The following is a 15,936-nucleotide window of genomic DNA, read 5'->3' on the forward strand; positions in this document are numbered from 1 at the left end:
GCTGGCAGACCGGCCACAATAGGGATCCAAAGGAGGGAAAATAGGGATCCAAAGGGGGGGCCATCTGCAAAAGAGCAATGTGCAACAATGGGCTTAAAAGACCCTAAGGTTCAGCCCATTAAGACTTCCAAAATGCTAAGGTTCCAAAATTCAAAGGTTGTGTCCAAAGGTCAAACATTAGGGAAATTGGATGCTTTGTGTGTGTCCCAAAAGTCTTCATGCATCCCTACATAGGAGGGGGCGAGCCCTAGTTGTAGGAGATGAAAGAGAAACTCACAGACACACACACACAAGGTCCCTTTACACAAAGGGAATGAGGGACACATGTGAGCTCCTTAGCCCAGATGCCCACAAGGTGTACTCAAATCCTATTGGATAACCTTGGAGGTGGACCAATGAGAATTAGGCTAGAGTAAATATAGTTTAATCAATGTAAAAACACTTAATAAAAAAACCAATAAGAATTAAGCTCTCTAGAAGACTATTGGACAGTCTCCCAAGGGGTCCATTGAGCATTCAGCAGCCCAATGGCTTGCCTTCCTATTGGCCAGGAGGCAAAGGGGTCCAATGAGAGTTTAGTTGCATTTATTAATTACCTAAAGCTCTCACAAAAGGGAAAGGGGGACACATGTCAGAAGACTATCACTTATGCTGCTTAATTTCCATTGGCTAGGCCTGGGGAGGTCTAATAGGGTTGTAGCATGAGCAATTAGCAAGTGGGGTAGACCAAGAGAGAGAGGGGGCTGATTTTCTCAAGGCATTATTCACTTACACACTCACACAATCAATGTGTGAAGCAAGAAGACTCTCTCTCTCTCCTACGGAGTCCACTGTCAATGGAGATCTATAGTTGTCGACAAGTATGGACGAGAATACAGAGTTGTAGAAAGCACAAATCCACATACTGTACTAGAAAGAGGTGGATATTTGGTCAATGAAGGACCACAAATGCCTCCACCAAACACGAGAATTCCTATAGGAATTCCAAGAAGAGAGCCACTAGGATTCCCTTCAAGAGCGATAACGAGAGAAGGATTGGGAGAGTCTCTGGTTATACTTGTAGACAATCGACGAGTTAGACCATCCCAAGTCCAGAAATGGGTAAACAGAAAATACTCCGGAGATAAAGATCCGAGAGATCACGTAACGGCTTTTAGAAGAGTGATTAGAGCAGAGGAAGTTTCAGATTTTGCGACACAGTTTGCAGGATTTGGATTGACTCTAGAAGATGATGCAGCTACATGGTTCGACTCGGTGGAAAAATGGGATTTTGAGACCCTAGATGAGCTGTTTGAGGAGTTTATTGAAGAATTCTCTCCAAAAGGCATCGCTCACAACACGGTCTCGCAAATCCATAGATTCAAACAGAAAGAGGATGAATCAGTACGCAAAGCATCATTACGGCTCAAGAGATATGTTAAGCTCTGTCCGAGAGCGGAATTACCTACGCAAGGACGACTGATGTTGATCTTTATCCAGGGAATGATACACGCGGGCCTTCAGAAGGATCTGCATATGATAAGGAGGATGACGCTAAACGAGTTGATCAAAGAAGCTCTTTATCTAGTGGATAATTGTGAGGCATACAAAGAAAAGGACTTAAAGAGTCAAGGAGATGACACATCCTCTCAGCACAGTGTTTCACAGATAAGTGAGTCCATTGCCAAGCCAACGGCACCTATTGATCAAGAAAAGTTTATCGACGACTTGGTCAAGAGGTTGATTCCTCTTGTAAGGTCTGATTCGGGAGAGCCGAAGTGGTGTGAAATTGAGAGAAAATGGACGAACCATACGGGGGAAGAGTGCTATTATAGCATGGAAAATGCTAGGGAGAGGTATGTACAACCTGTTCCAGAAGCACCTACTCCACCTAGATACATTACGGGGAATGCGCCAGGACCAGTAGGAGTTTTAAGGCCACAGCTGGTCTTAGGACAACAACCTCCGTTGCCAGGTGCTAGAATGCCGGTAGACATGAGATACATGCCAATGATGGAAGCATCAAATAAACCAACGCCAGTACCAGCTACAATGTGGTATAGCAACCAAAGTGAGTACTATCCTTCGGAGCAACAAAATGTGAGAGAAACACATGGAGTGGTGAGGCCGGTACAACCTCCACCTCCTGGGTTTTAGTCGAAAGAAAGAAGGTATGAAATGGACGAAAGGACATTGCGATTCATTGCAAATAGCGGCTTATCTAGGTCAAAGCTTGCTTATAGCCAAGAGGAAATGCTAAAAGAATCTCCTCAACCAGAGACAGATTGTCACAAAAGTCGTGACAACCACTTGGTCAAACAATGTCCTCATACGGAGATCACTGAAGTAAATGCCTATTGTCTTGAGTGTGGCATCACTCACTTGATCCCCGATTGCCCAAAAAACCCAAACCAAATCAGGAAAATCACGACAAATGTATTAGGGATTGTTCAGCTACCTAGTAGCTCAGAAAATGAAAATGTCGTACCAGTTCAAGTGGTTACGAGAGCACAAGCTCAAAAGAAAGCTGATGAGAATCCAGAGACAAAGAACACGGAAAGTGACACGAGTCCAAAGACAGATGATGGACCAAAGATAGACGCACCTAGTCAAAAAACCAAGAGCAAACAAAATAGTTGGAAAGCTAGAAATACTAGGATGAAAGCATGCAGGGAACGAGAGCAAAAATCCCTAGCTGAGAAGCTTACCGAAGCTGAGGAGAAGATAAAACAACATGAGGAAAAGGAGGCACCTTCTCTTACACAGATGGTTAAACCTCTAGAAGAACCATCCACGGATGAGAAACCGAGAAGTGCTAGTTCAGGAGGATCTGTGTTGGTAGAGAAGGTTAATGAGACATTAGATACCCTCTTGAAAGCCTATGATGTGAGGTTCAAAAACAACCAAACCCAAGAACAGAGGTGGATGACATATCCCTATGCGGAACTAGAAAAGCAAAGGTTTGAAATGTGCCAGAAAATGATTCAAACAGCCCAAGCTTTACTAGAACCACTAGTTGCAAAACCTGAGGATGTGATCGGTGTCATGCCTACACAAGTAATCCCACCAAACCAGGAACGAAAAGAGCCAGATTCTAGTCATGAGTACAGACCAAACCTCAAAGACCCAACATTAGAACCAAGGATAGTACTGAATACCACGGATAACTCTTCCGAGGGATTTCACCAAGCTATACCTGAGGATTGTAAAGAGATAGATGGTCTTGACGAATTGTGGAAACAAGTCAGAGAGGCCAATGAAGCCGGTGACCTAAGAAGACGAGTAGACAAGACTGGTGATGAATGAGGAGTGTTTCTACCACCAATAGAGGAATTTGAGACTGGATCTCAAATGAATCTAGACATGCGATCGTATGGGGGCGACAAAGGATCTGTACAATCTATGGATAGTCAACCCCATTCGCTAAGAACACTACCGTCCTACATGGGAGAGTACGAGACCAAGTCAGATGTGGTTGCAGTCCCATCACAGAGACTGTCTGCCAACAAGGCCATCGATTCAAAGGGGCTAGTAGATATTCTATCTACCCCAGTCACCTGTACAATAATGTTAGCCGAGTTGCTCAGAATAAAACCAAACATGTGGGCTAATGTGGGTAAATGTCTAGAGAAATTTGGTGTAAAAACCCCAATGACTCAAATCGAGGAAGGAATCAAAGAGCTTGAAATGCCTCAACTAAATACTAGGCCAGTTCCATTAAACAAGGTAGGCGAGTATTACGAGGGAGAAGATGGAAACACCACCCTTCCTATGGAATTCAATAATGTAAAAACCATGGCAATCCTTGACAGTGGAGCTGGTGTGGCCATTGCAACCAAAGAGGTTTGGAAAAAATGGGGAAAACCTGCCTTGATATCCACACGAATGACCCTGCAGCTTGCAGACGGACACAAGGAAAAGCCCCTAGGACTGCTAGAAAAAGTACTTGTTACTTCTTGTGGCATTGAATACGAACACACTTTTGCTGTTGTTGACTTTGGCAAGAAGAACAACTATGACATCATTTTGGGAAGACCATTCATGCGACAATTGAAAATGGTCCAAGATTGGGGTTATGACCATATATACCTGAGACATATGGAAACCATAACAAAGATAAACTTGAGGGACCATAGCTATAGGGATGTGACGAGAACACCGGTTGAGGAGTTTGATTCCGCTAAAGTAGGAGGATCAGAACTTCCAGCTTGGTTAGGTAAGCCTAAAGAACTGTGGATGTGTGGAGCTTCACAATGTGGCAGCTTGAAACTTGAGGAATGTATCCTAGAGCGGGTTATAGAGGATATGGACTATATCCCAGAACCATTTCCTGAAGAAGAGTTAGAGCCTTTTGGATGGGAACACATCCTGGCTACTCTGGACGTGTGCACCGTGGAGGATGCTCCCACAACAAAGTTTTGTGATGAAAATGGCTATGATGTCGTTCCTTATTTGGCAGTGAGCGTAATCCAGGAAAATGAAGAGAACCAGACATCAACAAGCTCTCGAAATAAGGAGCAAACAAAGAAATGTGGAGAATCAAAAGATGAAGAAGACGACGAGTTCTATGACTCTGTAGAACTCTTCGAGCTTCAAAAGAGATCAACGACCCGGGAATCAATGTCATCGCTACATGAATAAAGTGCATCAAAAGTGGATTCCAAAGTCCTCGGTGAAGACACAGCCACCACAAGCATCCTCATACAGGGCTCCTAATAAGCATGCAAAGACTCAGCTAGGAGGAATACGACCAGAGCAACGAGCTAACAATGCTCTAATCAATGGGCTAGAAAAGTCCTCCAAGAAACTACCACCCACGAGCAAACAGACAGTAACTTTCCACTACCAGCCAAAAAATCAAGGGAAAGTACAAGAAGTCAACCTTGCTGAGGATAGTAGCGATAGTGATGAATCTTACGACATCCCCTATCATCAACTCAGGCCATCACTATCACCAACCCCTTCATCAACAACCATGACAGGTCAAAAGAACAGGACAACAAGTCAAAGCCAAAAAGCTCGACAAATCTGGATACCAAAAAGCTAGATCGGCCAAAAAAAGATATGGATCAAGAAGACAAAGATCTCTAATGACAAATCACAAGATCCAACACCAAAACAAAAACAAGGAAAGCGTGCACGAGCGGGCAAGAATATCACAAAGTCGCAAGCTTTCACAACTCAGGTTTGGGCTCCAAAGAAGTTGATTCAAGCACAAAAAAGTCAGGAATTCATTTGGATTCCAAAACAACCACAATATCAACTTTCAAAGCCTGAATCCTGTCCCCAACCAAGCGTACAAGGGCTGAAGCAAAGACCACTATCGACTCACACAACAAAAAGGTGGATCCCAAAGAAGTCTCTTCAAACACAAATGAAGCACGGGCAAGTATGGGTTCCCAAATGAGCGTCAGCAACAAAACAGCCAATAATCGCAAAGAAATGGGTCCCAAAGAAGAACAACAAAACTGCTGTCAGTGCATCGTCGCTTGAATTCTTACAATTCTTCCTGCGATTACAGTACAGTTAGAAGAGAGCAAGTCGCTTCAATCAAGCAATGATACAGGAGCTTCAAAGACCATTACATTGCTTAGAATAGGAAGCCTCGCCAACAAATGCCAATAAGCAAAATGCTTATACCCACATCTTGCACAACATAAATCTTTTCCATGCATTGACTGTGTATGCATAATAGGGCTACATTACGAGGCCTGCATAGGCACAACTTTTAATTGCCCAAGCACAACACATACCCTTTGTGATACCCTGTCGTAAAGGATGACTCCAAATAGGAAGGGGGGAGGCATTCTGAATGCGGACATAACATTATGACTATTAGAGGGCAATGTTTTGTGAGATACATTGAATTTTTGCGTTTTATTGTGATAAATTTTTGACTAAATTTAGAGTATATGCCCTCATAGTAGTGTTAAGGAGGAGTATGGGGACAAAATCCATATATGAGCCCCTAGGGACATGTGTATAGTGTACATAGCTTGAATGATTTTTCTTTTGTTGAGTTGTTTTAAGATTTTCTTTGTTTATTATTAAGAAAAAAATAAAAAAATCAATAATCCACATGAAGAAAAGACTGACGAGAAGCCTGAGCACTACAAAGAGAAGAAGGTACAGGAAAACGATGAAACTTCACGAAGTATGTCTCAACAGCCACTACAACAGCCAAAGAACTTGTCACAAAGCAGTGTCAACATGCAACCGACAAGTCATACAAGTCAGAGTCGAGTAGCTAAGCCACAAAATGAGTGAGGTATTAGTCCCAAAGCTTCAATTAATATTCTCTGTGGTCTAAGCGTCTTAGTTATTTTAGGTTCTGCTCAAGCTCAAAGAGTTGAGCATATTTACGTTGTGTCGCTCATGCTGGTATAGGTGAGCAAAAGAGTCGAAGTCTAAGTACTTAAGTCTGGTGAAGTGAAGGAGAAGGTCCAAAAGACAATCACGTACTGAGCACAGTGAGATACGAGTAGAGAAACTTCTACATCGACAACCCTTCTTGGAAAGGTGGAAGCTATTGAGACATTGAGACATGTTTTGATGTCACATGTGCTACATTTATTCCTCGAAACTCCCATCATATCCTTCTTTCACATTGCATGCTTTTGTTGACAAATTTCTCATATGCATATAGAGTGTCCCATAATTGGCACTTGCATCAGGCACTCTTTCCGTGTTTCACCCAAGCACTCACCTTTCATGAACATGTACTTCACGTTCAACTGCTCAACTCCAATAAGAGCGTATACCAAAGGCATTTTTTTCCCACCGGGTTTTTCCCCTTTGGTCATCCAGGTTTTAGACCCTAATCTAAAGACACCTATCACCATCCTCTTGTACATATTCCTTCTACATCAACAATAAGGAAATGCTACTCAAATCAATTGACAAATGAATTGGATCACCAATTTCAGATCATAGCATACTTCTCCTCAATGGCGAGTCGAAGAATGCCCTACAATGACAAAGCTGCAGACAACACTAATAACATGATTGCACAGGAACAAAGAAGTCCCCAATGAAGAAGAGCAGACATAAAAGTAATCAGAGGATCTCAAAAGATGAATGGTTACGATGATAGATGTCCGCTCTAATGGATCATAGTTCTTGTTGTGGTTCGACAAAGATATAAGCAGTGCAACAGATGAAGCCAAAACAATAGCAAAGTGTTGACCGCTGGTCAACAACACAACATAACTCAAGAACAAAGAAGTCCTCAATGACAAAGAGCAGACATAAGAGTAATCAGAGGATCTCAAAAGCTTGTCCTTGATAATGCGCATCGAATGCTCGGCAGGGTTTTGAACGTCAAATTAGAATAACTAAGTCCTGGATTCAACCACATTTTTGGTTAAACCTAAGGCAGCCTTAGTATATAAGGTACCTATGTCATTTTGTAAAAAAGACTTTTTTTCATAATCAAAACTTTAGCGCTGCTGTCTACTGTGTGTGAGATGTTGGGGTATAAAGCCCAATGTGGTCGCCCAGGTAAGTGGGCATGCCGCCAGGTATGTACACAGATTCTTTTGTAAAAACCTAATAAGAACTCACTATGCTCTACACACTACAGTAGAGCGAGTTCACCATATCGTTGTGCTCTTCTTCTCGCACTCTCTCTCGCGTCGCACTTCCGCTCGTACTCCTTCAACTGGTATCAGAGCTCAGATCGAGGCTCGGGGCAGCACTGCAGGAGGCTAGAGTCACCAACTCAGATTGGAGTGAAATTCGATAGGCAAAGACACGGCCCCAAATCTCGTGGGAAACTCCGAAGGAATTGATGTTGTCAGAATTTCATTCTAAGGTCATCTCGGCCACCGTTCGGCTTCGACAAAGGTCTGCGCATGCCATTTTCGACTACGTGGTCTCAGTGGGTGCAGATCCGACTCTGCAAATTTGGGGTTTTCGGCCTACGACTGCAGGTGTTGAGGATATCGACACTCCCAGAGTGTTGATTTGTGGTTGTCTACACATCGAAGGACGGCTCACAGTTCTTGGAGGTGTGTCACATACAACACGGGCGCATCTACACACAGACTGTAGGCGACATCCACTAGTTCATCAGGTAGCTTGTGTTTGTTGCTTGATATTCCAGATTTCATCCTGACATTGCAGGTACTTCCACATGGGATGTATTGTCAGAGATGATGTATGTCTGTTGAGGGTTTGCTGGCTGTGAGTCACGCAGCAAACAACCGTCGCAGCGGTTACAGCATACAGTGGGAAATTTGTGGATGTATAACTTTGTGGGAAGTCTATGTATTGTCAGATTTACTGCAGCCTTTGTTGAGGGTCGAGTGAGGTTTTATTGAGCTGGGGGATTCTCGAATGTTGAGATCCTTTCGGTGATACAGGTCTTGGAGCGATCCCTCGAGCACCCTTAGATAGGCAGCTAAGATGTATTGACTGTGAGTTAGACAGTTGGGATTGCATCTTTGCTTTACTGCCGTTGAGGCATTGTCACAGTCTATGCTTACAGGACAGTGACAGGACAGTGAGAGACAGTACAGGTGCAGGACAGGTTTACCCGCAGCTTACAGTGTCAGAGAGACAGTGTTTTTGAGCTGTTTTTTGGTCTGTTTTTTGAGTATACCATAGCCATTTTACAAAGGAGACTTTGCCGAAATTTATGCAGAATCTGAAACTTTTTTGGTTCATTTGACAAGTTGATATTGGTTCAGAGGTCAGTTTTGCAGAAGGATTCAGTGCCAGAGATGGTATGGTCAGGCAAGGTGCTCTCATACAAGCATCTCAGAGTCTTTGGCTGTGAGGCATATACTCACGTTCCAAAGGAATTTAGGAACAAACTTGAGCCAAAGAGTAGAAAGTGCATCTTTCTAGGCTATGGTAATTCTGGTGAGATGGGGTACAGACTTTGGGATCCCGAATCCAGAAAGGTTGTCCGCAGCAATGATGTTCACTTTAATGACTCCAAATATCATTCTAAACCAGAGAGGGTTGAGGAGATTAGAAGAGTTGTCTTCCAAGAAGATGGACCTGCACATGCAAGACCAAATGTCAGGGCTCAAGAGGAGCAAGGACAGGATAGAGTGGAACCACAGGTTGTGGCTGAGCCTGAGCCACCTATTGTGCGTAGATCTGGACGTGTCACGCGACCTCCTGATAGGTTTATTCCATCTATGAACTATGTCATGTTGACTGATTGCAATGAGCCTTCATGTTACAAGGAAGCAGTGCAAATGAAGGACTCCGGGAATTGGCAATTGGCCATGCAGTCAGAGATGACAGCTCTGCATAAAAACAAAACATGGAAGCTAGTTAAATTACCACAGGGCAAAAAGGCTCTACCTTGTAAATGGGTTTACAGGTATAAGATCACCGCTCATGATAGTCAGCCAAAGTACAAAGCAAGGCTTGTTGCCAAGGGCTTTAAGCAAGAACAAGGCATTGACTTTGATGAAGTCTTCTCTCCGGTGGTCAAGATGACTACATTGAGATGCTTTCTTGCATTGGCTGCCAGATTAGATTTGGTGTTGCACCAAATGGATGTCAAGACAGCGTTCTTGCATGGTGATTTAGATGTGGAAATTTACATGCAGCAGCTAGAAGGGTTTGTTGAGAAAGGCAAGGAAGATTGGGTATGCCAGTTGTTAAAGAGTCTTTATGGCTTAAAACAATCACCGAGGGCATGGTACCATAAATTCCACAAGTTTATGCTTTCTCAAGGCTACAAACGTAGTGAGTTCGATCACTGTCTATATACAAAGAAGGCTAAGGATGGTAGTTGGCTGATCCTTATTTTGTATGTGGATGACATGTTGATTGCTGGCAAGCACTTGGAAGAAATTTCAGCTTTGAAGTCAAAGATGGCAAAATCGTTTGACATGAAAGACATGGGTGAGGCAAGTCATATACTTGGTATGCGCATTGAGAGAGACAGATCAAAGAAGTTGATTTGGTTATCTCAAACAGAGTATATTGACAAGGTTTTGCAACGTTTCAATATGGAGAAGGGAAAGGCACTGAGTGTTCCATTGCCACCATATGTGAAACTTAGCAAACAAGATTGTCATGTGTCTGAAGAAGAACAGGCTGAAATGGATAAGATTCCATATGCGTCTGCAGTGGGTAGTTTGATGTATGCAATGATTGCTACTCGCCCAGACATTGCATTTGCAGTGGGAGTAGTAAGTCGATACATGTCAAACCCGGGCAAGAAACATTGGGAGGCAGTGAAAGGAATATTGAGGTACCTGAAAGCTACAAAGAGTATGCGTATATGCTATGGGAGTCAGGAGCTAAGTGTAAAGGGTTTTACACACTCAGATTATGCAGGTGACTTAGACAACCGAAGGTCTACGTCAGGGTATGTCTTTACATTGGCTGGTGGAGCAGTATCACGGCGTTCCAGATTACAAGATTGTGTTACTCAGTCTACTACAGAGGCTAAATATGTTGCAGCATCAGAGGCATGCAAAGAATCAATTTGGCTTAATCGACTAGTAACAGATTTGGGAATCAAAGAAGAGATGCCTGTGTTATATGGTGATAGTCAAAGTGCTATACAATTGGCTCGCAATCCAGTTTATCACTCAAAGACAAAGCATGTGGATGTGAAGTATCATTTCATCAGGGAAATGCTGGAGGATAAGCAACTTCAACTTGTCAAAGTTCACACCACAGAAAATCCTGCTGATCTACTTACAAAAGGACTTCCCTCAGAGAGCTTTGCGCATTTTCGCAAGCAGTTAGGTGTAGGGTAGTACATCACTTCTCTACATCTCTTGTATATTAGCTTGTATAGTAGCTTCTCTCACACTTAAAGTACCACATTGGACTTTAAGTGGGAGGTTGTTGGGGTATAAAGCCCAATGTGGTCGCCCAGGTAAGTGGGCGGGCCGCCAGGTATGTACACATATTCTTTTTTAAAAACCTAATAAGAACTCACTATGCTCTACACACTACAGTAGAGCAAGTTCACCATATCGTCGTGCTCTTCTTCTCGCACTCTCTCTCGCGTCGCACTTCTGCTCGTACTCCTTCATGAGAGAGAAAGAGAGTGAGCGTGAGCTTTATCCTCTTGCTATGCACGGCTCGCTCAACACATTGGAGATCCGACTGCACCATTGCTGTAGGCTCGAGGAGAGCTACGCGACAACGCCAAGCATTCCACGCGAGATGAAGCGCACACACCGACGCATCTACGAGCTATTTGTGGCCGTAAGTGTATCAAACGATGTCTGTTTTCTGCGTGCTAGTAGTCTATACATAAGCTACGCATAGGTACTCATAAATTTCAGTTTCGGGCACTTTCAAAATTCTGCTCTGTCATCCTACGCGTTTTCCGTAGATGGGTTTAGAGTGAGGGTTTTGAGTGTAGAAGCTTAGGGACAGGTGTATCCTAGTGAGGGGATGGTGTTCCTTAAGTTTCATACGAATCTGGCATGATTAGGTGAGTTACCTTTCGTATGTGTGTATGTGGCTAGGTGGTGTAGTTGAGAGCAGTGAGGTTCTTGATTGTGGTTTAGCTGGCCTTCCAGAGTGTTGTATGTGTAGGATGGTCTCAGCTTGACAAGCTAAAGAGATTTCCTCCGTGTGCCTATCGTGTCATCTGTATCCTCGATTGACATTATGTTGATCTAGGTAGTGTTTGCATGCACTTCATGGGTGTGTGAGTCGCTCCCGTCCAAGAGGGATGCCCCTCTAAAGGTCAATGGACAAAGATATTTGTATTTTGCGACGGGTGTGGGAGAGACCATTTTATTCAAAATTGTGTGAAAAACCCAGACAATCCTGGGAAGGCAACTATTAATGTCATTGGGATATTACCATGAACGAGCGGATCAAAGTATGAGCCAACAATTCCTGTCAAAGTGGTGACTAGAGCTCAAGCTCAAGAAGCTGCAAAAAATTGATCAATAGCAGATGATCTAAAACTTCCAAACCAAACCAAATTTCATAACGGAGTAGTCAAAACTCAAAGAAAATCTTGGAAAGCCAAACGAGATATAATGAAAGGAAAGAGGCTGCACGAGAAAATTGCTTTGGAAACTGAGTTGAACCAAACCAAAGTTTAAACATGAGCAAGAAAGAAAGAGAGACGCAAAGGAAGTGGAAGAGTCAAAGACTGACTCAGGTGGTTTGATCTTGGTGGAGAAAGTTAACAAGCACTTGGACGCAATATTGTAAGCATATGCTGCAAGGCTTAGTAACAACCAGACTCTGGAGCAAAGACTATTAACCTACCCGCATCCAGAAGACGAAACCAAGAGAATGGAAGTATACAAAAGACTTGTCAAAGCTGCTTAGGTCATATTACAGCGTGAAGTTCCAAAAACTTCTGAGCCGATGACGTAGGAGCTGAGCAAAGAAAACACAAGAAAACAAAGAGAGACTAACACGAGTAAAGAAAACAAAATTCAAGGATTCTATGACCAATGCGGAAAAGATCACTTACTTGTGAATTGCGCTCATAATCTAGATAATAAAATAAAACCTATGGAAACAGACAAAGAGGGGCCACTTACTACAGGAATTGTCACAAACACAATAGACAAGGACATATTTTTAGAGATGCAACCAATTTCGGAAGTAGACAAACCATGGCCACAATCATTATGGGAAACAATTCGAAATAGAAAAGATTGGAGTGACACTCTGATATCAGCACCAATCCATGAAATAAATATGGATTATGAAATCTATCCAGGAGATATGCAATCATTGTACGGAGAAGTGGGAACGGAGGTCTTGATAGAGAGCAAACCGGCATCCATAAAAACTTTATTGCCCTTTATAGGCAAATATGAGACTAAGTTCAAGATTAAGGTTGTGCCATCCAAGTGGAATTGGATTCCACAGATGACGGATACAAAGAGCTTGCACGATCTATTGTCTTCTCCTATTAGATGCAGTATCACTCTCACTAAACGATTGAAAATCAAACCACATATGTGGGGGCAAATGAGCAAAAACTTGGAGAAGATGGGAGTAAAATTTTAACCAATATGAGCTCATGGAAGAAGCAAAGAAAACAAACCATCCTGAGAAACCAAAGGCGGAACCTGTACTAGTAAACAAGGCAGGTGATTATTGTGAAGCTGAAGACGGAAACACCACATTACCTCTAGAATATAAGGGAGTGATGTGATCACCGTTGCGATATTCGATAGTGGGGTCGGAATAACCATCACTACAAAAGGAATCTGGGAGAAGAAAGACCAGCTCTCAGAAAAACATGCATGAAATTACAATTAGATTATGGGTATGTGAAAAGACCCCTGGGAATGTTGGAACAAGTGATAGTATCCTCATGCAGGATAGAATATGAACACAACTTTGCAATGGTAGATTTTAGAAAAGGCAACAACTTCGAAGTTATTTTAGGGAGACTATTTATAAAGAGACTAGGAGTCTACTGGTAACACATGAAACACCGCGTCCATACTTATGTAAAATCATGTAATATCTGTACAAAACAACCTCCAGTGGAACATGTCACCCTGTTTCAAGTAGCACAAGCACCCAAATGGTGTACTCACATAACTGAGTACTTAACAAACAAGACCTTCCCAGAGGGATAAGGCAAGGCAAGCTTGAGAACTGTAGAAGAAGAAGCAAAATATTATCTGCTCATCGCAAACCAACTGTATAGGCGGGGAAAGGACGAACAACTACGATTGTGTGCTATGGAAAGTGAATATTACGTTATCCTAGAACAAGCACACTCGGGCCAGCCAAGGGGACATTTCTCTGCAGATAAAATGACAGAGCTAGTACTTCACTCAGGCATATGGTGGCCAACCCTATTTGGGGATGTAGAGGCCTATGTCAAACAATGTGATGAATGTCAACGCACAAAAACCACCTCTACAAAGATATGAAATGCCAAAAAGGCCAACGATGGGAGTACGCGCTTTTGCCAAATGGGGCATTCACTTTATTGGCCCCCATAATATCTCCTACATATAGGTTGCACGCACAATACATCATAGTAGCAACAGATTACATGACCAAATGGGCAGAAGCGAAGGTAAAACAGAAAAATGATGCACGGACTGCTCAGTTCCTTTTTGAACATATCTTTACAAGATATGGTCTACCCATTGAAATAGTGAGCGATAGGGGGACACACTTCCTGAACAATGTCATTGAAAACTTACTTGATGAATTCATGGTGATCCATCAGAAATCAACACCCTATCATCCACAAGCTAACGGACAAGCAGAGAGCACCAACAAAATCATGTGCACAGTGCTTACCAAAATATTTAGTGATTCAAGAAATGATTGGGACCTAAAGCTACACACTGCATTATGGGCTACAGAGTAGCTTTTAAAACTTCCATCGGGACGACTCCTTTTAACCTTGTGTTTGGGATTAATGCAATTCTACCCATGGAATTCTTAATTAAAACACTACGAGTCGCAACACAGTTAGGATGGATGGGATACGAGCTGTTTGAGAGAGTAGACACATTGGATCAATTGGATGAAACCAGAGTAAGAGCGGTAGCCGGGATATATGCTCAGAAAAGACAAATGAAAGCTTTCCATGATCAACATGTGATTAGCAAGGAGTTCCAAAAAGGGGATTACGTTTTAGTGTATACCCTTAAACAACACTCCATAAAACTCAAAAAGCAAGGGATGGGACCTTTTGTAATACATGATATATCACAAAGTGGTGCCATCAAGCTTGCAACATTAGCAGGAGAGCAGATGCCTAATTGGATAAGTGGTTGCAGATTAAAGAAATATCTTCTTCTGTTGACAAGAGAAGAACTCCAAACAATACATGCGACAGCTCAGCGCAGAAGTCGAGCCCATGACATTCAGGAACAGGCACAACAAGAAGCCAAAATCAAAATATTAAAGTGGAAGGACCAGGCAAACCTTTAGAGAAAGGCCCAATAGAGCAATTGTATCAACTCCCCTCCAATAGCATCCATACAAATGGAGGCTACATGGTTAGGTGCCATGGATTTACGCATTATGCTGCAACTTGCCGATGGCACCACAGAACGTGCATTAGTGGACATTGGGGCAAGAGCAAATGTTGTCAACTACTTCACTTTCAGGAAATTAACAAAGGAACCTCTAACGCCAAATATTATGGGGTTCAAAGTGGCCAACAAAGGCACTATGAACAATCTCGGACATGTAAATTTGCCAATAACGGTTGATGGCACATTTTATCCCCATCAGTTTCATGTAGTCGAGGCTAAGGATCTTAACCAAGCAGTTATTCTGGGAGTGCCATGGATGCACACTTATCAAGCCAGACCAAACTGGCATAATAATACTTTGCAGCTCAGGCACGAGGACCAATCTTTTGCCACACCCTTTGTACAAACTATGTATGGGAACCTCTTCAATCAACACCTAATCCAATCCAGAGATGTTCTCCAACGGCGGTCAGAAAAATATGGGTTAAAAAGTCCATTATGCAAACCAATCCAAGGAAATTATGGATACCCAAGCGACACGGCAAGGCTAGCCCACCCATGGTGCATCAACAAAAACCAGACCTCGCCAAACCGCCCAAGGCTTTTGTCAAGCAACCCAGGCCAATCCAATCTCAACATCGACAAGCAAAAGAGGTCAAGTGGGTATGGAAACCAAAACAAACTAGCTCACCGAATGCCTCAACAATGAAGACCACATCCAAGCAATTTCAGTGGCGACCAAAACAGAGCCCTCAATCACAAAACAAGGTAAAGTCACAACTTCAGGAGGCCACTATCCAACATAGAGCGCGTTTTCTACAATTACTTCTCTTCGGACCACGCAGCTTCACCATAACCTCACCATCAAAAACCATTGAACTTATTGTTCAAAACCCATCTCTTGCACAACATTTTGTTACCACATGTATATCCTTGATTCACATCATAGAGCCACAATATACGACTATGCATAGACACATACTTCGTTCCCATTCACTCTAAAACATGTTCATCTGGGGTGACTCACTCTACGAAGGGA

This window comes from Adiantum capillus-veneris, chromosome 7 (assembly GCF_014529385.1).
Source record: "Adiantum capillus-veneris isolate H3 chromosome 7, ASM1452938v2, whole genome shotgun sequence".
In the NCBI taxonomy this organism is placed as follows: Eukaryota; Viridiplantae; Streptophyta; class Polypodiopsida; order Polypodiales; family Pteridaceae; genus Adiantum; species Adiantum capillus-veneris.